The sequence below is a fragment of the Canis aureus genome, chromosome 29, assembly GCF_053574225.1.
Source record: "Canis aureus isolate CA01 chromosome 29, VMU_Caureus_v.1.0, whole genome shotgun sequence".
In the NCBI taxonomy this organism is placed as follows: domain Eukaryota; kingdom Metazoa; phylum Chordata; class Mammalia; order Carnivora; family Canidae; genus Canis; species Canis aureus.
This window is the reverse complement of record NC_135639.1, coordinates 24,354,152-24,376,396: the sequence shown is the minus strand read 5'-3', so window position 1 is coordinate 24,376,396 and position 22,245 is coordinate 24,354,152. Positions and strand designations below refer to the sequence as shown.

General features: G+C 42.9%; 1 protein-coding gene and 1 long non-coding RNA gene across 4 annotated transcripts in view; both read left to right on the top strand.

Moving 5' to 3' along the window:
• The window catches only part of SORCS3 (sortilin related VPS10 domain containing receptor 3), a 586,644-nt gene that overhangs the window by 52,634 nt on the left and 511,765 nt on the right, over nucleotides 1–22,245 (top strand). The window lies entirely within an intron of this gene.
• LOC144301146 (uncharacterized) overlaps nucleotides 1–22,245 on the top strand; it is a 79,091-nt gene that overhangs the window by 31,461 nt on the left and 25,385 nt on the right. The window contains exon 3 of one of the 3 annotated variants that reach the window (XR_013367933.1): nucleotides 15,083–15,165. The exons of 1 other annotated variant lie outside the window; for it this stretch is intronic. This is a non-coding gene — a long non-coding RNA (uncharacterized LOC144301146). Of the gene's footprint in view, nucleotides 1–2,655; nucleotides 2,888–15,082; nucleotides 15,166–22,245 lie in introns of those variants that run through there. One more of the 3 variants, XR_013367932.1, reaches the window with a different exon arrangement.

Below are 22,245 nucleotides of genomic sequence, written 5' to 3'. Positions count from 1 at the left end.
GCTCACCCTATGGGGCTGTTGTAAGGATTACCCATTCATTCTTTTTGTCTTTACTGAACACCTGCTTACTGTCATTGCTTTTGCTAGGCATTGGGGATATACTGGTGAACAAAACACCTGTGGTATCCTCAGGTGATCATATTCATTAATGGTAGACAAAACTTCAAATCGATTGATTATACAAGAGTTTAAATTTTCCTGACCCTTTTAAACAAAAATATTCCCAAAGACGAAGGGAGATTTTGGGTTCCTTGTTTAGAAGCTGAACACTATAAAGAAAGCCAATGGGAGGGTAGTTTAGATAAAATGATAAGGGTTGGGTGTGAGGGCAGGGAGAAAAATGAAAGCAAAACGTGTTAGAGTGGCCTGATGGAGCTACTTCCTACCAAAGTTCCCTTCTGAGAGAAATCAAAGAGATTTTCAACTCCATCTGGGCTCTCAACCTAAGGAGATTACCATTAAAGTCGGCTAGTCGAGGGTAAAAATAAGAGTGTAGGAGGATTCATTTTGAAACGTTGTCAGGAACCAGCTGGAAAAGATAGCAGTTGCTGTGATTACTAGGAAATTTCTTGGAGGGTGTAGAGGTGTTTATCAGGTAATCTAATCTGTCACCCATTTCAGTGGCATTTGGGTGGTTGGGTAAGCATTTCAGTTTCAAAGGAAATAGCATCAAACAGGAGAGAAAATGATGCAGTTATTTTCAACTCTGGGTCATCTTGAGCAGTGTGGATTTCTTGTCAATCAGAATGGATAGCCTGTTCCAGTTCACTTCTATGATATTTTCTGAGAAATACCTTTGGGCCCTGCATGGGGTTGGAAATCTAGGGTGGGGTGGAGGTGGTGGTAGATAGCTAAACACAGGCAGACTCTGGTTCCAGCCTTCTGAGGGTCAACTTTCTGGAAAGTGTATGTGAAGAGGCTTTGTAAAATATGATGGATCACCTTCTCCTTGGAGCAGCAAGGAAATAGGGCTCGTGAGTGCACATCCCAGGACAGCACCTGGCAGAACCAAGAGTGTGTAAATCATTGTGGAAAGAATGCCACCATATGTTTGATGTTTCAGTCATACCACCTCATTTGGAGATTCACAGAATACCATGTGCCTTTCGAGATGTGGTTCTGTGTGAAGGGGATACCCTTCACCCCGACTTTGCCATACTAGCTCTTCTTCTTAAAGACGCTACACATTCTCCTCCCTGAAGGTTTCTTCTCTTCCCTTTTCCTGCCTTATCCACAACAAGCCTGGTTCAGATGCTCCATCTCACCCCTTCTGCCTCTACTTTCCCATTCACGTGGCTCCATTATAGCCCATGACTCACAAGATTGTAGTTGTTTGTATTCTACGATGGAGACCAGTTGCTGGTAATTGAAAAATGTGTGTGAAATTTCGGGAAGTCATAGAAAAAATACACACATAGCCTGAACATATTATTTCGATGTAAAGCTGAGAGCTGTATGTTTATTTACCCATTTTTAAAAAAAGACAAGCAAGCTCAAGGTCTTTTCTTTGCATTTTGGTCTGCTGGTTAGTGATCTAGGTCTCTGTTCTTGTTTAAATCACACCTGTAATACATCATCTTTAATTTTCAGTTCCTGATTTTGTTTTAAAGATTTATTTATTTATTTATTTATTTATTTATTTATTTATTTATTTATTTATGAGAGACACACACAGAGAGGCAGAGAGAGGGAGAAGCAGGCTCTCTGCAGGGAGTCTAATGTGGGACTCAATCCCTGGACTGGGATCACGCCCTGAGCCAAAGGCAGATGCCCAATGGCTGAGCCACCTTGATGTCCCCTGATTTTTTTTTAATTTTTTAATTTTTAATTTAATTTTTTTAAAGATTTTATTTATTTATTCATGAGAGACACACACACACACACACAGAGAGAGAGAGAGGCAGAGACACAAGGCAGAGAGGGAGAAGCAGGCTCCATGCAGGGAGCCCGACGTGGGACTTGATTCCGGGTCCCCTGGATCCACCCTTGGCTGAAGGTGGGGCTAAACTGCTGAGCTACCTGGGCTGCCCAAGGTTTTTTTTTTTTTTTTTTTTTTTTTTTTTTAATGGAGTGAGAAGACATTGGGAAAACGAAAACAATTCAAAGATTCTGGAGTCTTCCTAACACCCAATATTTTATACTTTTCCTGTTCACAGTTGATTCAACCACATTTTCAAATGTCTCACCTTTATCAAGCCTTTGCAAAACATCCAAATAAGCTTTTATAGAAACATGGATTTTTTTGTGCTCATTTTCTGTTGATTTACACACTATTTAATTTTATAATATAATAACAAGTATGACACCTATACATAGTTTTGAGAACAAACACAATTAGCTCTTGTGAACATATAATGCACCAGGTGGGAGAAGGAATACTTGGGTATACGAGAGTAGAGTAATATGTGACTCATGTGGAAGGATGTGATTGAGGTGGGCATCAGAAACAACAAGAGCATCAGTTAATCTAGCAGGTCGGTTAAGCAAAGTTCAGTTTAGAGTGCATGTTCTTGATTGAGCTACTATGGTGCCTATTCAAGTGGGTGTTCAATAATATGCTAAATGAATGCATGAATGATCCAGTAAGTGAAGGAGAGAACTTTTGGGAATAGGCCACTGGTATTTGAACTCATAATTGCCCATCTCTGTCTATAGGAGTGCTGAACCCATTTCAAAAGGCTAGACTTTCCCCACTGTCTTTGAAATGAAGAGATGAACAGAAATGTATCTCCAATGAACAGGGCACAGATTTCTGGGTGAGCCTGCCAGCTGGCTCCCTAAACCCCTGCCCCACCTTCCAACACAACTGCTGTCTTCCTGATGAATGAAGTGTCTCCTTTGCTCCCTGGATACTCTTTCTGCTATTACTTCTTATTTCAGCCCCCTCTACTTTGGCTCTGAAACCTGTAAAATGTTCAGGGACCAGAGTTTCTAGAGAGATATACCACTGGAGGAAGTCATTTGTATTAATATTCTGTGTGTTTTAAACCCTTTTAATGAATCTGATTTCACTGCAGCATATGGAACATCAGCTGGTGAGGGAGGTTGCATGTACATCAGATTTCTGATATATTTCTGATATAGCCCCACTTCCATGTGGATAATTTTACTTTACCTGTGAGAAGACACTGACGAGAAGCTAATGTATGTGTGTGACACATATGCAGCTCCCCCCCATATATATATACACACACACACATATACACACATGACACATATGCAGCTCCCCCATGTATATATACATTATATACACACACATATACACATGTATCTATATAAAATTATTTTTCCCTTAAACATGAAACAGGTAAGTATGAGTACATGGAAGATTACTTTGGAGATAGGGGTCACCTCTTGCAAACCAGGGATCATGGAAAGACATAGACTGAAGCTTTTAGAGTGTGTGTGTGTGTGTGTAGTGGTTAAATTAGTAGAAAGAAGCAACATCTGCTTGAGCCATGGCATAGAGATAGGACACTCCAGGGCTTATTCACAAAATGGAGTGGTTCAAAGTTAAATCCAAGAAGCAGAATAATGTGGTGAGGTGGTAGCCAAGAGCGTATCTGCTTGTTTCAGATAGTTCTGGGTTCAAGTTCTAGGTCTGCTGCCTGCTAGCTTTGTGGCTGGGTCACTTATTGCTTTGTGTTTTAGTCAATAAAAAAAAAATTCATTGGACCATCTTCACAGAGCTGGTGGGATGATGAGATTTTTATATGGAAAGTAATTCACACAATGTCTGCTCCACATAAAACACTTAAAAATGTGATATTCTTATAAATATTAGTATATCTGGAGACAGCACAATTATGGCCCGCTATCAGGGCATCTTTTGGGCTGCTTGGGATCAGGAGGCCTTCAGTGAACCAGACTCTGATTAACTCCAGGTGGTACAAAGTGTAGTGCTAGGTATTGTGGAGGTGGGGGAATCAAAGAAGTAGATTTCAAGATTGCATGATATAGATTTGCAGTATAATAGGAGAGGGGTCTAATATCCATAGAGGACAGAATTGCATTCAAAGAAAATGTATAAATGAGTATCACCGATGAGCTTCCATCTCATGCAGGGGTCAAGATACCTTGGGCATTTTGTTTCCTCTGCTTTTAATCTCGGATATTCTTAACATTTCAGGGACTGAGAGCTGGCAAGGTTGTATCTGCTTCATGTCTATTTCAGAAACCAGAATAGAATGCCTGTTGCTTCTCCTCCCTCTTCCCAGTCCAATCCAAGCCGGTTCTTTATCTCTTATATTGGGAAAGATTCGCCTATGACAGTCTTGAGACCTAATGTCAGATACACTCGGGATGCAGTTCTTTTATTACTGAGAAGGTTGGGACTTTACACGTGAGAGAGGTTGAGATGAATGAGTTTCCACTGTATTTATAGAAACTCAGTGCAATATCTCCCAAGGTATAAATAGAACAATGGAGTGTTGACAAAGGAGCTGGTTTTCTGTAACTGTGGAAAACCTGCAATTATTCCTGGAACTATACTCATTGTTTATCTGCATCTGAATTTTAATAAACAGGGCTCTTGCTGCTTATTCATGAATTTTCAAATGGAAATATATCTCCCATTATTATCCCCTTCTTGTGAGTCAGGCCCCATCTTGCAAATTTGCAGCTGAGTAAATATACGGAACATTAGCAGCAATTAGATAATTGGTGCCCTGGATAAACCCACCCGCAGCTGTGAATGAATATGGACTGCACCAGTGTCACCTGGTGCAGCTTCCTGATGGCACTGTATGCCACCACAGGCTTGCAATTAAGTATAGAATTTTACCAGCCCATGTCCTGGGCCATCCTTCCTCCAAAGAGGCCCAAGGTAGCAAAGTAAGGAAAGTTCCTTGTTGTCCATGAGAATCATTGTACAAAGAAAGAGTAGATGCTAGAAACTTTAGTTAAAAAAAAAAAGGAGATGGGGATCCGTGGGTGGCCCAGCGGTTTAGCACCTGCCTTCGGCCCAGGGCATGATCCTGCAGTCCTGGGATCGAGTCCCACGTCAGGCTCCCTGCTTCTCCCTCTGCCTATGTCTCTGCCTCTCTCTCTCTCCCTCTGTGTCTCTCATGAATAAATAAATAAAATCTTAAAAAAAAGGAGAGTAGATCCATTTATCTTTGCTTGACTGGTAAGTTGTTTGTGGTAATTTGTTTGGTGCATACAGACAGCAAAAATTCATGCGTGCATTCTGGGTTGGGGAGAAAGGAGATTGGGTTATAACTGTTGTTTTTCTGGAAATCTCCAGCTGGCTTGGGCTGGTCATTTTTTTTTTTTTAACCCCGTCATTGTTTGGACTCTGACATTGATTTGAGTTCCCTTTCCACTGTCATATTTTCATCTTTCTTCCTTTGAGATTCTATTGCTCCCAGGTTGAATAGGATGCTTTTCCAGCTCATTCTGTACTCCTGTCCCTCAGGCAATCACATAACTCTTTTGAGATATTGAAGCTGCTTTTTTTTTTTTAATTGCTAGTGACTCCAGGGAAACAGAGTCATATTACAAAGGGGAGAATGACAAGAGGGCTTCTCCATCCCATCATATCACTATGATGGAGGCTCATTATGGCATGTTGGAGCTCATCCCCTCATCCTCTGTCCCCCCTTGTCTTGCCTGTCCCTTTTGCTTTTGGTTTGAGAGCACTTCCCTATAGACCCTATAGAGCACTTCCCTATAGACTTTTGCTTTTGTTTTGAGAGCACTTCCCTATAGACCTCCAGTCTCTCTTGTTCTGGTCCTGCAGCTAGCAGCCCTCCCCACCTCCATGCTTTCCCAAGTCACTGCTTTCCTTTTGTATTGCATATACCTTCTGTGTGTTTGGAAGGAGGTGGCCGCAGTGGGTTTTGGATGTAGCAGGGTAGTGGGGAGATTCCGGCTGGGTGTTTGGATCTATAAATGAATCACATGGAATTCATTCATCTCCTGGGGATCATTCCAGGCCATCTCACTCTGTCCTTGCTTAGAACAGGAATGCCATGTGGATCTGGGACAGAAGGGCTGTGAGGAAAGCTCCAGGAGAAGCCGCAGTCTTGATGGGATTTCTTGCCAGACCTACTCTGTCTTTTGATATGTACCATCCCCCTTTATAAACTTGGAGTAAATTATCTTTTATGTTTATTATTGCTATTATTTTCTTAACATTGCTAATATTTAATGTCATTAATGTAATGATTAAAGTATATTTCCCATACGGAGCACTTACTCTCCCATACGGAGCACCTACTCTGCCTTATAATCATACATTATTTCAACAATCCAGGAGATGAATTTTGTTATCCTTATTTTACAGATGAGAAACTCAAAGTTCAGAGAGGTTAGTAAATATCTCAAGGTCACCCAGCTAGTAAGTGTTGGAGTCCAAACCTCGGCTTGTCTAATTTCAAAGCCTATATTCTCAAGCACTGTGCTAGATGTCAGGACTCAAGTAATTTAGGGCTAGAGTTGATGTCTGCATTCGCCTCTGCTTAAGAGTGTGATGTTAACTGTATAACCTACATTTTCCTACATTTTAGTTCCTTAAATCATTTGTCCATTTTGGAGAAGACATTAAAACACAGACTCAGGCAGCCTTGCTTGGCTCTGTGTGTGTGTGTGTGTGTGTGTGTGTGTGTGTTTTCATACCTTTGCTGAATTTTCCCTTCCAGCTAGAAACTAGTTTTCCCAGTACTCTGCTCTTGGTTCTCACTACTGCCAACACATCAGATGTATCAACCACCTGAAACTGGGCTGGAGGGGTAGAATTTATTTGCAGACATTTTAATTTCCCTGGTGATAAGCAAATTAATTTTGTTGCAACTCTTTAACATTCTAATTGAATGATGGAATGTCTCTGAGTGTGTTTTCCAAGATAAAAGGCAGTCAAAGTCTTACCATCCACCAGAAAGAATAGGATTGGGACTCGGATTTGCAGTTTCCTTTTGCCCTACAGCCCAGGCCAGCCCAGCCCAGCCCATCCTCCCAGGCTTGAGAAAAGTCATTTGGCAGAAGGGTGTCAACTCTGTAATCTAGCCAGCTGGCTGCAGGGGAAAACCTTTACTTTGTTCATTCATTTATCAACCATATCTTGAGTGTCTACTAATATATGTAAGAGGCACTGTTCTAGGTTCAGTAGTGAACGGAACAGGCAAGTATTGCTGGTTTTTGGAAGCAAATGATAAACTAATGAATAAGCATTACATAAAATCCTATGAAGAAAAAACAAAGCAGGATAACAGACACATAATGTTGAGGGAGGACACCTCCCAGGAGGTGATAATTGAGAAAAGCTGGAATGAAGGGAGGAAGAGCATTGCAGCCAGAGGGACACAGCAAATCCATGAGGTGTATGCTCATTGTTAGGCCAAGTTACCCCACCACCACTCTATTCAGAGCAATGAGTTGATCTGAACTGGATCTTCTATGGTAGCCCTTTCTTCTGGCTCCTTGTGGCTTCCTCCAGGCAGTAGATGAAGCATCTGGCCGAGGTGACACACATGAGTTCACACTTTCTGCCTCTCTTGGCTAAGAAACACAATTTATGTGTAGATAGAATATAGCAGTGATGAGAGATTAGGTGGAAGTCACCAGGGTCCTTCCCTGAACATGTTTGCCTATTTTCTATTATGGGCAAGAGGCTGTAGGATGGGGTGGGATACTTTGGTTTTTGAGCTCCTTCTGCAATAATCTCCTATTATGATGATGATGATGATGATGATGATGATGATGATGATGATGTTTTTCTTTTAAACAAATATTAGCTCATTATTGGGCACTTACAATCTGGTAGACACTTTTCTAAACTCTTTCCAGGGATTAGTTGATTTAATACCCACAATAAGCCTAAGAAATAAGTTCTTTTATTGGCCACATTTTATGATTGAGAAAACAGGAGCACAGAGAAGTTGGCAATTCATCCAGGGTCGCACATTGAGTATCTTATCCAGGTTTCAAACCTGGGAACCTGGGTGGTCCGAGTGGACATCTCTAGGTAACTGTGGGCCAGACACTATGGACAGAGTTGTAAGCCAAGTGCTTCTCCTCCTTATATAAGGAAACCAAGGCTCTGAGAGGTCAAGCATCCTATTCAAGGTTACATAGTTGGGTAGTTGTGCAAAGGCCAGAGTCTAATGTGGGTCTTTCTGACCCCATGACCCCAAACTGCGCCTCTCATGGCAACTCAGCTCAGGCCACACTCACTTTCTGTGCTTTAGGGAGGACCAGAACTGGCCCCAGGCTGGGACACTTTGCCAGAACCAAGCTGAACCAAGCCGAGCATCTCTGCAGGAATTAGGATCCAGTTGCAGGCCAGCCTCTGGGTATGATGGTGGAGTTGCACAGGAAGGATTTTTGGAAGCATCACAGGCTACTGAGTTCAGGAAATCTCTTTTTAGGCTGGGCCTCTAGGTTTGGCTCTGGGATTCCTTGAGGAAAGTTGAGAGATGGGGTGCTTGAGCTAAAGTGGTACCCTGTGCGTTCTGTGACAAGTGGAGATGGGAAGGGAGGCAGGAGGTTGCTATCTGCCACCAGCTTTCCTGCTTGCCCATGCTTCTTGTGAGGAGCCTGTGGTGTGGTTAAGACAGCCAAGTTCCCATCCACTGTTAGATTTTCATTCTCTCCGAAACACATCTCCAGCACCTGGAAGATCCCCTGCTTTCCTCCTTTTGCAATTCTTCCAATAGTCACAATAATAGAATGAGAGCAACATAGATTTCAGTGGTTCTTCCCCACTTAACAGAGAGGAAGAAGCAGACGTTCAGAGAGGTTCTCGTTCTGCCAGAAGCCACACAGCGAGTACCTGTGCCAGAACCCGATCCTCATTGCTTGGCTCTTCCCCACCCTGCCACACCGCCTCTCCAGATCATTTCCTGATTAGACTATTTAATGGTTCTCTGTCAAGCTGGCTTCAGTTGCCCTTGCAAAGACAAGCTTGAATGAAATCAAACGATTTTGCCGTTGAATGAAAACGTTTGCACGATGCTGTTTTCTAGGCCATCCTCACATATGGTTCTCTTGGCTCAGGGAGCCATGCCAGGTTTGGGGAGGGCTGCAGAGGCTGAGGAAGGATGGTCTGGCCTCCTTGTTCCAGGTGAGCCAGTTAGCTACTGCAGAGCCTGGCAGCTGTCTCCCTGCAGGGTGGGTGGGTCCAGGGGAGGAGGAGGCGGAGATGCTTCCACCGTGTGGTGCCCCCTCTCTAAGAAGATGCCCACAGGAGGAGGATGGCTGTTGCCCTTTCCATCCCAACCCTGTGACCCTCTTTTTCAGTGTCCTTGGCCCCTGAATCACCTGAAAGATCACAAAGGCCTGCACTGGTTCATTCACTCAACAAAAATAAGCACACACCGATGGTTTGGTGGTAATATGGCAGTTACTCAAACAGCAAAACTCCTGCCCCCTGGAGTTTACATTCTAGTGGGTGATAGTTAAGAAAATAGATTACACAGCACAGTAGCAGGTGCTAAGTGCTATGGAGAGCCAACAGAGTGTAGGGTGCGCTGTGGGTGGGCATCAGAGGCATTGCTCTGTCACCTTGCCTCATCTCAGCCTTTTCCCCACACAATGCGGTCATCATCCCAATTGAAAATGGGGCGATAGGAACAAGGAAGGAGCCCCAGCCCTCCTCAGCCTGCCCTAAAACTCAGGAAAAGCATCCACTTTCACTGTTTGTCCTTTCGTGGGATTCTTTCCTGTTTTCTCCTTTGCTCATGACATCATATTAGCAATTGGTTTTTGAGTAGATATGCTTCCTCAAAGTGAGGAAATTCTCCTCTCTTTTTAGTTTGCTGAAAGTTTTTTTTTTTTAAATCATGAATAGGTGCTGGTTTTTCTGCACCAGAATATTAATTCTGATTAATATTCTCATGAGGGTTGTCTTCCTAAGTCTATTATTTTTTTTTTTTTTCTCTTCTAAGTAGGTTCCTTGCTGGCGGGGCTTGAACTCAGTGTCCTGAGATTAAGACCTGAGCTGAGCTCAAGAGTTGGGTGCTTAACCAATTGAGCCACCCAGGTGTCCTTCTTAAGTCTATTAATGTGATGACTTTAAGTTGATTGATTTTCTAATGTTGAACCAGCCTTGCATAGCTGAGATAATCTCATTTAGTTGTGTTGTAGAATTCTTTTTATACATTATTGGGCTTGAGTTGCTAATATTGATTAAGGGTTTTTATATCTATGTTCATGAGGGGTATTTATAGTTTTCTTATATATTTTTTTTCCTTCTGGTTTTGGCATGAGGGTAATTTTCGCCTCATAGAATGAGTTGGCCTCTCTGCTTCTGTTTTCTGGAAGAGGTTGACAAGAATTTGTATACTTTCTATCTTAAGTAGTTGGTGGGATTCACAGGTAAAGCCATATAAACCTGGTGATTTCTTTTTTTTTTTTTTGGAAGATTATTAGTTATTGATTCTATTTCTCTAACAGATATAGAGCTCTGCAGGTTATCTCTATCCTTGGGTGAGTTTTGGTAGTTTGTGCCTTTCAAGGAATGGGTCCATTTAACCTAAAGTATCACATTTATGGACATGTATTTATTATCTTTTTAAAAAGATTTTATTTATTTATTTATTTATTTATTTATTTATTTATTTTAGAGAAAGAGAGAAGAGCAAGAAGGGGGAGGAGCAGAGGGAGAGGGACAAGCAGACTCTGCCCTGAGTGTGGAGTCCCACTCAGGGCTGGATCTTACGACCCTGAGATCATGACCTGAGCCGAAATCAAGAGTCAGATAACTGAGTAACCAACTGCATAACCAACTGAGCCACCTAGGCACCCCAGTTATTTATTATCTTTTTAATATCAGTGGGATCACTAGTGATGATTACTCTTTTATTTCTGATATTGGTATTTTGTGTCTCTTCTTTTTTTCTTGGCTAGTCTCACTAGAAGTTTGTCAATTTTATAGATCTTTTCAAAGAACCAGCATTAGGTTTAGTTAATTTTTCCCTATTATTTTCCTGGCTTCAAGTTCTTCGAGCACTGTTCTTATTTTTCATATTTCTTTGCTTCTGGCTGGAGTTGCTCTTCTTCCCTCTAGTTTCCTAAGGTGGAAGCTTAGATCATTGATTTCAGATCTTTCTTGTTTTTTAACACATGCATTTAATATGCTGTAAATCTTATAAACTTACCTCTGAGCACTGCTTTTGCTGCATCTGATGAGTTTTGATAAGCTGTATTTTCATTTAGTTAAAAATATTTAAAAATTTCTCCTGAAACTTCATTTTTATCCATTGTTATTTGGAAGAGAAATGTGTTGTTTAATTTCTAAATATTGGGGTATTTCACAACTATATTTTTGTTATTGATGTCTAGCCTAATTCCAGTTTGGTCTAAGAACATTGTGTGATTTCTGTTCTTTCAAACTTGATAAGGTGCGCTCATTTGCTCAGAATGTGGTCCCTCTTGGTGAAATTTTCATGCTACCTTGGGAAGGATGGGCATTCTACTGTCGGATAGAGTGTGATGTCAGTTGTAGACTTAGGCTAAGACTCCGGGATTCCCCACCTTTTCCTCCCAGCCCAGAAGATGGTGCCTTTCCAGGAGGGAAGCTTTTGCATTAGCCAAGAGTTACACTAGGCAAGCAGCCAGGTCATAGACAGCATCAGGAGGGCCTGAGGCAAGAAGATAGTAGGGAAAGGAGTCATAGGGTAAGTTATATAGGGGTCAGGGCAGGATCAACCAGTATGGTTAAATTTGTCCTGTGTTCTTATACCTGTGCTTGGTATTTGACACACATTATTTTGTTTCATCTACACCGGTGCTCTCTAAAATGGGGTATATCCAGGGAGTGGACAAGGTAGTTCACTGAGTGGTTGGAGCAAAATAGTAGATCTTCTATATTTATTTTTGAACATTTTCCTTTTACTATTTCTATTTTGAGGTGTATTTTTAAATGTATGTCACACATTAGTGCAGAGCCACAAAGTTGATAAAGTCTGCTTCTCACTACCGCCACAGCTAAAAACCCTGGTCTGAGCCATCGTGATCTCTCATTAGGATCATGGCAGTAGCCTCAGATCTCAGATCCAATCTTCTTGTTTCTGCCCTTCTCACCATGTGTTCAGACCAGGTGATCCTGTTACACATGGATCAGCAACCCCCCACCTGCCAGCACCCCCAGCTCTGGCTTCCTGTCTCATTTCAAGCAACTCCCAAGTCCTTACCACTTACCTTGTCTCCTGCCTCTTATCTCACTTGCAGCCCCCCCAGTACAAGGCTCCTTGCTGCTCCCTCCTCACATCTTTTGCCACGCTGTGCACTCTGCCCGGGTGTTCTTCCCTGAGCCTGCTTGACCTGCTTCCTCTGTTTCAAGTCCTTAAAATTTGCACCCACCGCATCTTCTATTCCTCCTCCCTGCTTCATTTTTCCTCTACAAAATTTATAACTGTCAGACTTTTAATTTCTTTGTTCATTTGTTTACTGATCCACTTCCTCCAGCTAGAATTTAAAATGCACAAGGTCAAGGTTTTGGTCAGTTTGGGTAATGCTCTATCTTCCATATTCAACACCTACATGGAAGGTTCTCAGTAAACACCTGTTGAATGCATGCACGAATGACTATTTCAGGGGATGTTAAATTTTGTTGACTGTTGAGCTACAGAGTGAAAACATATTTATCCTCAGGGAAGGGATGCTGAGGCAGGCCACCAGAACGAAGTAGAGCTGAGTGTCAAAACCAGAGCTTTCTCTGCCAAAGCCTACACTCCCCCGAGTTGCTTTTCAGGAAGAAAGGGCACGGGTGGAGAGGAGAGAGAGAGAGAGAGAAAGAGAGAGAGAGAGAGAGGAATGGAGGAAGGGAAAGAGGTAAGGAGAGAGGGAGAGAAAATGAAGATTGAACATAAATAAGAGAAATGATCAGAACCAAGGCGAGCAAACATTAGCCATGTCCAGATAGTTTTTTTGGGACAAGAAATCATCTTCATTCCTCCAGGCCCTTGATATCTGACCTCTGGAATATTTTTGGATTGGAAATGTGGTTCTTTTATCTTAACCCAAGTCTTCTGAAGTTGTGTCTCAGGTCAGAGGAGCCAGATCCTCTGGGTCCTCTCCACCCCACCCCCCACCCCCAGGGGCCGACCGTTGTCATCTTTATTGGGAGGGCTGTCCTTAGTGAGTTAGATGCCAGTTGACACTGCAGTTCTGCCTAAGGAAAGGAGAAGGCACTCATAGTGCTTCTCTGCCATTGAAAGAGGAGCCATCATCCTGATCCCCTTCCTCACCAAAGAAGAAGTATGTTCTGGCCTTAAAATTGGCTGCACACGGTATAATGAAAGGAAATAAAGGCCTGTGTTTCCATGTGTTTTCCAGTTCTTTCTCTTACCCAGAGCATCATTTCTTCCCTTCCAGCCCATCTCTGACACTGCTTTGTTGCCTGCTGTCTGTGATCAGGTCCTTTCTTTCTTTCTTTTTTTAAAAATATTTTATTTATTTATTCATGAGAAACACAGAGAGAGGGGCAGAGACACAGGCAGAGGGAGAAGCAGGCTCCATGCAGGGAGCCCGATGTGAGACTCGATCCCAGGATTCCAGGATCACGCCGCAGGCCGAAGGCGGCGCTCTGAGCCCCCCGGGATGCCCATGATAGGTCCTTTCCACTGAGTGAAAAGGACCAGGTGTCTTTCTTTCTCTTCCTCCCTTTTGGTTGCTGCCTTTGCTTATGAGCATCTTCTCTTTGATGCTCACATATAAAACCAAGGACAGTGACAGTTAGGAGGTCATTGTGGGCATCGCCTGCCTATTTTGCTTGTGAAGTGGTCACATCATCAACTGGAAGCAATTTGAGTGGGAAAGCAGGAGGACAGGGCTGGGCAGGGTGATGAGATGTAAGGTATACAGAGCCTCAGGATGGTGAACCTTGTTACCAAAGAAAAGTTTGGGAGGTGACTCTGAAGTACATTTAGAGTTTCCCAAATCTGATTGTGCCCTGACTCTCTTCTGGTGACTTCTGCTCTGAGAAAGAAATATGGAGGCCAGCAAGGGAGGGGCACTCCAGCAGCAGACTCCTGCTCTGAGGAATTGGGTATATTGAATGTAGCAGTTCCATCAAAGACTATAACACAGAAAACTCTGATTGTTCTGAGAAGTGAGTCAACGTGATGGACAAACTAGGCCAGCGGGGCTGGGAGAGGTCCAGGAAAGTGGGGCAAACATCAGGAATATGCCATTATGGAAACATCTGTTTACCTGCTATTAAGAATGTTTGAAAAACAGGACATTCTGGTTCTACTCCATAAAAATAAAAAAGAAAACTTTTAGAACAGTGCTGCCCCATAGAAATATAATGTGAACCACACATATAATTTAAGACTTTTTTCTTTTTCTTTTTTTTTAAAGTAGGTTCCATACCTACCATGGGGCTTGAGCTCATGACCCTGAGATCAAGAGTTGCATGCTCTATTGTCTGAGCCAGCCAGATGCCCCATATAATTAAAATTTTTCTATTCGCCAGGGAAAAATAGGTAAAAAGAGGTGAAGTTGATTTTAGTAATATGCTTTATTTTACCCAATATCTCCAAAAAGTATAATTTCAACAGGTGATCAATGTAAAATATTAATAATGTTTTATTTTTTTCATATGAAGTCTTTGAAATCAGGTATGTATTATATATCTACAGCTCATCCCCATTCAGATAAGCCACATTTCTAGTGCTCAGCTATTACATGTGGCTGGTGGCTACTGTATTAGGTCATGTAAATCTAGCAAATTGAACATCAATAAAAAATAAATTTATTATTAAAAAAAGAAAAAGAAAATCCTTTTTGTTTTTCTAAAATCTCTGTGTTTTTTTTTTTTTAATTTTTTCATCATCATGGACATTCCCTGGTTTTGTTTGCCCTTAGGTACAAGACTGTCTCTAGTACATATGTGTTCATGGTGGGTTGGGTTAATTCAGGTCTTTAGGTCTTTAGTGTAATTGAATGTAAGGCTGGAATTTAAGGAGGATGGAATATCTCCCTTCACTTCTGTGTTTTTTGACTCAGGCCCTAAGGAAACGAAGAGTTTGTGGAGAATGGATGGTGGATGCAGTACAGAGAGAGACATGATTGTGTGTCACTGTCTAATCTTAGGCGAAATCATGTCACCTCTCCATTTCTCTGTTTCCTTCCCCATTAGATGAGGACTGTGGGGTCATTTATACCTGCCTCTGGAATTGTGATGAGGATAAAGGAACACTGGATTAGAGGGCACTGGAAAAGGTACAAATATCACATGCCCTTAAGACAGGGCTTTTAAAAAAAATTATTTTAAGATGATTGAAATGAGCTGGGTCCTCTTGTGGTGGGTCTGTCTTTGCAAGAAGGTAACCTTGTTGGCGGTAAGAAACTATGGGAATTATACTCATGTTGATAGTGGAGCAGTTTCCTTGTGAATGTGTTGGGGTGAAGGAAATAAATGGAACTGGGTTTTAGGATTGAGGAACCCACATCTGAAAAAAAAACTTGCTCTCTCTTCTTCTGCTTGTATGTAAGACCATGTCAGCTGGCTGAGCTTTCTGCTCAGGGAGGTCTCTTAAGTAAACAAGTTGCGCAATTGAAGGCACCAGAGGCAGATTTACCTTAATATTCAGTGGCTCTAAATTCCAGGGACCCCCTTCATTGGGTTACCATCCTGTACTTAAGAGAACACCTCCCCTGTAGGAGACACGGCACACATCTGGTTGTGTCCTCTCAGAAGCGCTGAAGCCCAGTGTTTCTTCATCACTGTCAAGGCACTTGCTTGCAACAGGTGTTTTAGTTTGCTAAACAGTGTGCTTTTGCTTGGAGCGAACCCTGTGCTTATTCGTTTGGGCTCTTCCTTTAGTCAAACAAAATGACAGCTGAGGTGATGGGTGGAACCCAGAGCCAGGATATAAACCTGAAGAACCTCTCCCCACTCATCTGTTTTTCACGTTTGCAGGTAAATGTCATTAGTGTCATCCTGCCACACTGCTTCCCCAGAGAGAGTCTCTTGGGTCTGGGATCTCACCTTCAGTCCTTGTCTCCTCCTAGTTTGCCAGGTAGACTGGTGCCAGGTTATTGTTACAAAGTTGCTCCTCTCTAAAATCGTCAATAGCTCTCTGTTGCCACAGGGTTAAATCCATTCCCTGTGGCTAGACTTCAGAGCCATTTGTAATTTGGTTTATAGCAATGTTTTCTCAAGGTAGACTGCTTTCCTTCCAGGGAACAAGCCTTGCCTGATCTGTCTTAATTCTTTCACCTTTTCTCAGCCAGAGTGCACCTCCCAAAGAGAGTGGCCAATATTTTCAGTTTACCCAGGACAGGGGATTCCTGGAATACAGGACTTTCAGGGCTCAAGGTGGTAAAGTCCTGGGTAAACCAGGATAAGTGGGTCACCCCCTTCCCACGCCATCTCCACCTATTGAAATTACACCCACTTCCAGGGTGGTGATTTATTTTTTGTTGGGCCTCTGAGCTTGTGCACTGATTGCACATTCATATGGCACAGCCTGTTCCTGTTGTCCTTTGTCATAGGTGTTTGTGCTCCCTTATTGTCTCCCCTTCTAAGTGTACGTAATTTGAGGGCAATACCATGTCTCATGCTTTTGACCATTTGGAGCACTTGGCACAGGGCCTTTCACATGGTAGGTGTTTAGACCTTATTTAATGCATGAATGAATGGAGAATGGAGTCTATCTTTGAAGTGAAAGGCTGTATTGTAACTACATTGATTTTTAGTTTTATCAATTACCAAATAATATTCATTGTATTTTTACAGAAAATGTGGAAAAAATAGAAAAGCACACATATATTGCTTGAAAACGCAGTATCCAGAAATAGCTACTATTAATATCTTTTTGTCTATCTCTCTAATATCTCTCCTCCCTCCTTTTCATCTGTTTATCGAATCGTCACCTGTTTATGTATCTTTTTAAAAATACTTGGATCTTATGGTACATATTGTTTTATAACCTGTTATTTCCTTTAACAATATATCATGAACATTTTCCTCATGCAATTAAATATCCTGTTATAATTCTTAAAGGATATATATCTTCATATGTCATGTATATCATATATTTATCAATATGTATGTCATCTATTTATTTGAGCTATCTATCAGTCTACCTATCTATCATTCCATTTGTGGCTGAGGCATCAGTTTTTTCTTTTTAAACCAACCCCCCATTCTTGGACGTTTAGAATTGTTTGCGACATTTTGCTCTTGTGGCTCCTTTTTTTTTTTTAAATCATTCTTGATTGTTTCCATAAGGGAAAATTCTTAGAGGTAGAATTTCTAGGTCAGATCCTTCCGAGTGATTTTAAAAATTTAGTCAGGGTGCAGCTGTAGTTTGCAGGTTACCCCTGCTAGAGGAAATGAGCTCTAGAGGTTAAACCTTGCTTGGATCTCAACTTTGGTTGAGCCCTTGCCCTTCTGTGCTGTTCAAAGACCTGAGCAGTGGAAATTTGAGGAGAGTGAGTTGTGTTGCAGGGCTGAGAGATCCCAGGCAAGGCTGAGAATGAACTGTGCGTGTGGTGGGTCTGGATTCTGGGAGTCCGGGTGTGCCTGAGGTAGTCATAGGAGAATGGTGGAAACTGGGAAAGGGCTTGGGAATTAGGTTAGGACAGTGCACAGGTCAGGTTAGGTCAAATCAGAGACCTTGAGGTTGGGGATGTAGTACTCTAAACCAGAGGATCTTGACTGCAGTAAGTCCTGCCTCAGGCAGGAAGCCTTTTACACCTGTCCTACTGGAAATCAAGGACTAATTTGTGTGATGGGGCTCTCCCGGGGCTTGCAGGCTCAAGTAGTATCTCAGTACAAGCCCTGGAAAATACTATCTGGCTGATCTTTCCTACCCCCAGCTTGTCCGAGCTTCGCAAGGGATGGTGGAAGTGCAGGCTCACTAGGAGGCTAGTCCTGCAGGTCACAAGCCTGGGGTAGATCAGCACTAATAAGTGTGGATGACCAGCTCTGGTGATCCAATTATTGGAGAACTCCGTCTGCCTTAAATGGGCTCAGGCCTCTTGAGCTCAACAATTATATCCCGGGTTAGATGTCAAGCTTTGGTGTAATATAATGTTGCTGGTGATATTTGAGGAAAATGTTGCAGAGTGGGAATGTTCTAGCAGGTTGGAGACAGGCAGTTATTCCTGTTTTTAAAGTGGTCTGTATGAGCTAGTTTATAGATTCAGGAGCTGGTTTAAAATCCTGGGCAAGATTCTAAAATACAGTATTCAAAAGATGGTTTGTATAACCTTGCAAAAGTAAATAGTAATCGCTAGGAGTCATCATGTGCTAAGCAAGGAACAAGTCTTGTTCAGCTAAGCTCATTCCCTTCCTTGCAGTAGGCAAGGTATTGTATCCTAATTTTAGCAAGGTATTGGAAAGACTTCTCAAATAACCTTGGGCTCAAGGCAGAAGGCTTTGGGCTGGATCAGTTATTCATGGAACATACTCAGGGTACTTTTTAACAAAGCATTCTTAAGCCAGAGACAGGTTTCTAGAGCTACAAGGTTCTATTCTTGATCTTGCATTGTTAACATTTCCTTTAGTCAATGACAGAGAAAGAAATATGTAGGTGACATGAAGATGGGAGAGATAATGGATATGTTGGATGAAAAGATTCAGATCCAAAATTATTAGTTCAGGCTTGAAAACATGAACTTAATTTATCAAAATGATGGTTAATAGGGTCATATGTTAGGTTTTATCCTTGCATTAAAGAAGTAAAACAACTGCTCAAGTGCAGGATGGAGAGGCTTGGCAGACTCATATTTCAGAAGGTATGAAGTGTCAAGTTCGGTACGTGTGAGCTTACACGAGTGGAAGTTCAGAGCCCATGGTGAGGCTGGACAAAGTCCTTCTCCCTCGACACTGGTGCTGCCACACCTGGAATGATGTGACTTGTTCCAGTCACAGCACTTCCAGGGGGACATAACAAAAGTGAGAAGAGAGTGGGAGGTGGAAAAAGCATGGCAACCTCCAAATCTGCCAGTGACAGGCTGTGTGTACCTCGACGTAAGTGCTAAACCTCTCTGAGCCTCAGTTTCCTTGTCAGTCAAATGGAGCAATAATTACCTTATTAAGTTTTGTGAAGATCATATAATTTGTGAACATCCCTTAGAAAAGCTTTTGTTCACACTTGGTACTCAGCAATTCTTGGATTTATTCTTGTTGTTCCTGCTAACAGAGTGAACACGGTTCTAAGAGGAGTTGAAAATCATGTCAAGTGAAGATACATAGTCTAGAGAAGAGTCGACTTGGAGGCGTGCGAGATGGATGTGTATTATCTGCCAGACATTGTTCTGAGTGCTTCGCTTGGATTATTTCATTTGCCTTTCTGTGTAGGCCTGTGAAGTAGGTACTGTTTCGTTGGCATTTTATAGATTAGGAAAGTGAAGATCTGGCAAGATGCATTTAGACCAAGACTCTGTAGCTAGGCATGAACCGAGTTGGTCCATTCTGCCTCTGTCTAAACTACCATGTCTCATCTCTTGCATTCTAGAATGCTGAAAATTGGCAAAGTATCAAGGGAAGGTATTTCGGGGTAAATGGAGAGATCCATCTAGATTGGACACCAAGAAAGTTGGTTCCTCCTGTCTTCCCCACCTGCCTCCCACTTTTCTACCATGTATTCCTCAGTTGGACCCTTTGGGCATTTTTTTGGGTGAAAAAGTGGGGAGTCCAGGCTTGCCTTTCTACCTTGTAGATGACCCAGGGCCATGGAGTGTGTGTATACGGTTGGGAGGGCAGGGGGTTGGTGGGGTTTGACTATCGGTGAGTAGGTTCCCAAGACAGTCAGAGGCTGTCTGCTTATCTGGTCTCACCCACTGCCCTGGCTCCTGCTAAGCCAACTGCCTGGTGAGGAGGCCTGGGAGGCCTTTGAGAAATACTGTCACCCTCCATACATTCACATCTGTGACAGATAGCTACTGCTCTGGGATAGAGCATAACAAATGATCCATGGGAATAGCATGGTGACCTTTTCAGAGGGTTTTCTTGGGTCCCAGCCAGAGGCAGAGATGCAAATTGATGTGTCTTCTTAGTCTGCATCTTCATTGACTGAGTCATCTTCCTCCTGTGATAAAGAGTTGGGCTTGGGGGCTAACTGTAAATCATCTCCTCTCCCAGGAGTCACTGCTCAGGATTCTTCCAGAAAGGGCTGCCTGATTCCTGACTCTTCCTCCCCTCTGATTCTGAGAGCCTCAGTTTCCCTGTCACCTTAACTCAAAATTCCAGGCTCTAGGACTTGGCTCCCACTCTTTCTTCCACTGTGATGAGTCCCTTATGCTGCACGTATTTTTCCAAGTTTGATTCTACAGCTTGCCCTTCCGTGGACTGGCCCAGGGTATTAAGCCCACATAGATTGACTGGACTGAGTAACTGAAGGGCAGGAATGCTGATCCCTGTACTTAGAATGTGGCAGGCCCTCTAAAGACACTCAGTAGATCCATTGAGAGAACAAAAACAAAGGAAGGGAGGAATATAGGCAGGTGCCGTTAGGCCCTTCAGGATTCTGGTTGTTTCTTGTGGGTGATAGACACTATCTTCAAGCTACAGTCTCAGAAGTCAGAGGCCTGCATCCACATCTCAGCCTTTCTGCTAACTTGGGCACATAAGTTCACTTCTCTAAACTTCACTTTCTTCAACACAGGGAGATACCAGTTGTTGGGAGGTTGAAATGCGATTATGGGCATAATATTATTTATTTATTTTTTTTAAGATTTTTATTTATTTTAGAGAGAGAAAGCAAGCATGAGTGGGGAAGGGGCAGAGGGAAATGCAGACTCCCTGCTAAACAGGGAACCTGACACAGGGCTTAATCCCAGGACCCTGGGATCATGACCTGAGCCAAAGGCAGACACTTAAGCAACTGAACCATCCAGACACCCCTGGACATAATATCCTTGTTAGTCACAGCGAGTGTTCAAGAAATCCTTGCTGGCTCTAGTGCACATATCAGGAAGGCAGGACATCACCACCTTATATGACTACTGTTGATTTGGTGTTTAATTGGCCCTCAATAAATCCGTCTTGAGCGCTTATTGGATAAGGACCCCAACATACAAAGAAAGCAAGAAAGGACTCAGCAAAGGGGTTTGACATATTTATAATAAAACATGATATTGTTTTATTTTCACAGAATTGTGCTAGCTCAGAGGCTTAACAGCAGACATTATGGAAGCAGAAAGAGAAATAGAGAACCATGAGGTCAGGGCCATTGTTACGTCAGTGTTCTCTGTTGTCTCGGGACATGATGTTCCTAAACTGTGGTGCTTGTACTTGAGAGGCGAGTCACTCCAGCACAACGCTGCTTTTAGAGATTATGATAAATCCTGGTGAGAGAGGAACACTCAGAACCAGGCTCTGCTGCAGGAAGTTAAAAATGCCAAACGCCAAAATGCCAAATGGCTTTGCCATTCTGTACCCCCAGGGGGTGGGAGGGGGTGCTGATATCAAATTAATAGAAGGATAAACTCCAATCTCAGCCTCCTTAGCTTGGAGCAGCCTCTGCTTCTGCCTGCAGGCTGCTGCCACTGTTCAGATGCCTTTGTCTTGAACTGTTCTGCATATTGTGGAGCAGAGATGTCTCATCACTTCCCTGAAAAGAAATAGCCATGCTAACGAGCAGGATTGGCATGGGCGAGGGAGGGAGGGTGCGTGGGGTCATAGCAGTGCTTTGTCATCTAGAGGCACTGTTAGGCTGGAGAGCTTTGTGTAGGTGTTCTGGGTGCAGCTGGGAATGCTCAGAGTGGTATGGAGTGTAGGGGTAGAGGTGACTAGACCCCATGCAGGTGGAGGTTGCTAGGGAAAAGGAGGGCGTCCTCCAGGCCCCATTCTGGCCCTGCTATCTGAAAGTTGAGGGTCTGAGCAGCAAACAGTGGAGGAGAGAGCCCTAGAGCCAGAATGGGGGCAAGTCAGGCTACAATCAGCCAGCAGTAAACAGGCTGATTAATCAGGGATGGATTCAATTTCCCTACAGGAACTGCTGTGGATTGTCATGGGTGTCTACAAAAGAATAATAACAACCCTTGAACTTGCAGAATGCTTTATGCTTCTGAAAATGCTCTGGAGTTCATGAGTTTTTCTGATGCTCCCCAGAACCCTGAGAGGTGGGGAAGGGAGGGCTGGCACCCCTCTCCCCTGGGCAGAGTTACAGAGGGCTGAAGGGCCTATATCAGGCCTCCAGCTAGATGCAAAAGCGCTGGACCTGATGCCTACCCTAGGTTATGAACTTGTTCGTTCATTCATTCACTTATTCACCAACTCTTTGAGCACATTTGTGTGTGTGTGTGTGTGTGTGTGTGTTTGTGTGTGTCAGGCATTGAGTTCGGTTT